The sequence below is a fragment of the Penaeus japonicus genome, unplaced genomic scaffold, assembly GCF_977035675.1.
Source record: "Penaeus japonicus unplaced genomic scaffold, GWHDUDI00000001_assembly GWHDUDI00000009, whole genome shotgun sequence".
Classification (NCBI taxonomy): Eukaryota; Metazoa; Arthropoda; class Malacostraca; order Decapoda; family Penaeidae; genus Penaeus; species Penaeus japonicus.
The window spans coordinates 28,798,432-28,800,931 of record NW_028234411.1 but is presented as its reverse complement, the minus strand read 5'-3'; the positions used below and the strand labels follow the sequence as shown (position 1 = coordinate 28,800,931).

Sequence of the window (2,500 nt, the reverse complement as noted above, 5' to 3'; positions counted from 1 at the left end):
ATAAGAAGGATAATGGTAAGAATAGGGACCACAATATCAAATAATTATCATAGTTATTAATCTTGATTATGTTAATAGTCATATTAATGAGGATTAGGAGCTTATTGATGATAATAATAAGAATACTGATAATGATAATTATAATGGTGATTATATGATGATGATGATGATATGCATGTGACAATAATAATAATAGTGACAATGAAAACAAAGTTTGTAATGATAACAATGATTATCATGATTATAAGAGCAGCGATGATGATAACAATGCTAACAAAGGGACAAATAACAACAACAATAATGGCAATGATGACAAATACCACAATTCAAAGTTCTAATTCTAATCTGTCACTTTTTTTAAAGCTCATAGACACGCCATGAGTTCATAAAATACAGTCCTTTTACCGCACTATACTTCAGCATACTCAACCACCATCCTTAAGAAAACAATCCACATGTTTTTTTTAGGGGGGGTGGGAGTGGAAGAGGGAGGGATGGAGAAGGGTTGGAGAGGGGAAGAGGAGCGGAGAGAGAGGGAGAGAGAGAGAGCTAAAGAGGATGGGGGTGAGAGGAGGAGAGGAGAGAGAGAGGTAGAGAGGGTGAGGGTGAGAAGAGAGAGTAGAGAGGGATAGAAAAGGGGAGGGAGAGAGGAGAGAGAGGTAAATAGGGTGAGGGTTAGAGGAGGAGAGGAGAGAGAGATAACCAGAGAGGATGAGGGTGAGAGGAGGAGAGGAGAGAGAGGTGGAGAAGGGGAAGGAGAGATGAGAGAGAGGTGGAGAAGGGGAAGGAGAGATGAGAGAGAGGTAGAGCGGATGAGAAGGGGAGAGGAGAGAGAAAGGGAGAAAAAAGAAAAGGAGAGAAGAGAGGAGAAGAGAAGAGAAGAGAAGAGAAGAGAAGAGAAGAGAAGAGAAGAGAAGAGAAGAGAAGAGAAGAGAAGAGAAGAGAAGAGAAGAGAGAGGTAGAGAGGAAAAGGAAGAGGGGGGGTAGAGAAGGATAAGGGGAGAAAGGGGGGGGGGGAGAAACCCACCATACGCACATGATTAAAGCACAGCCGGGCAAGGGTGTAAGTGTGTGTATGTGTGTATGTATGTGAGGATGACGGGGAGAATGGTGGTAGAGGGGGGGGGGGGGAGGAGGGGGAAGTGAGGGCAAAAATGAAGAATGAAAAGTACCTTTTGATTGACAGGTTAGTTGGGTCGATCTAGGGACAGGAGGAGAGGAGGGAGGGAGAGACCGAAAGGGGGAGGAGGGCTATGAGGGGTACTGGAGGGAGAGAGGGGGGAGGGAGAAAGGAAAGAGAGAGAAAGAGAGAAGGAGAGATAGATAGATAGATAGAGAGAGAGAGAGAGAGAGAGAGAGAGAGAGAGAGAGAGAGAGAGAGAGAGAGAGAGAGTGTATACACACACACACACACACACACACACACACACACACACACACACACACACACACACACACACACATATATATATATATATATATTATATATTATATATATATATGTATATATATATATATATATATATATATATATATATATATATATATAGAGAGAGAGAGAGAGAGAGAGAGAGAGAGATAGACAGATATATAATAGATAGATAGAAAGAGAGAGAGAGAGAGAGAGAGAGAGAGAGAGAGAGAGAGAGAGAGAGAGAGAGAGAGAGAGATTAGCTTATCTCATCTCCCTCCCTCTCCCTCTCGGAGCTAAACACCGCGCAGGGTGTTATGTCACAATATCCTTAGCCTTTGTGACACCCTTGTTTGGACTGTCCGTGTGGCCACCATCTGTCTGTTTGTGTCAGACAGGTGGCTGTGTTGTGGGAGAGGGGGTGGGAGGGGGGTAAGGGAGGGGAAGAGACGGAGTAAATAAAGAGAAGGAGAAGGGATTATAATGATGATGATGATGATGTAGGGACATCGAAGAGGGGACGAGAGGGAAGGGGAGATGAAAAAAAGTTGAAAAAATATAAAAGGAGAGATGTGTGATGATGATGACAGTGCGTGGATGTGAAATAAAGGAGACATTGATAGATAGATTGAGAGAGAGAGAGAGAGAGAGAGAGAGAGAGAGAGAGAGAGAGAGAGAGAGAGAGAGAGAGAGAGAGAGAGAGAGAGAGAGAGAGAGAGAGAGAGAGAGAGAGAGAGAGAAACACACGATACAGAAACACACACACACAAATTACAAAATCACAAAAAAAAAAAAAAAAAAAAAATACGCAGTACAAAAATACGTTAAAAAATGTACAAAATATAAATAAAAAGAATAACAAGGAGAGAAAACGGAAGAGGAGAAACTGGCGATAATTGATGCGACGGACACGGATGGAGAATAGGGTTAAAAGGGACGGATTTAAAAGGAAGCAAAACACTTGCCTAAGCCCATAGACCTGCTGTTGGTGATTGTGAAGGGGTAGAGAGAGGGGGGGGGAGGGAGATGATGGACGGAGGGAGGGAGGGTGCAAGAGAGAGAGAGAGAGAGGGAGAGAGAGAGAGAGAG

At 43.2% G+C, this 2,500-nt stretch overlaps 1 protein-coding gene across 1 annotated transcript in view; it reads left to right on the top strand.

The window, feature by feature from the left end:
- The window catches only part of LOC122260415 (uncharacterized), a 118,121-nt gene that overhangs the window by 51,792 nt on the left and 63,829 nt on the right, over window positions 1-2,500 (top strand). The window lies entirely within an intron of this gene.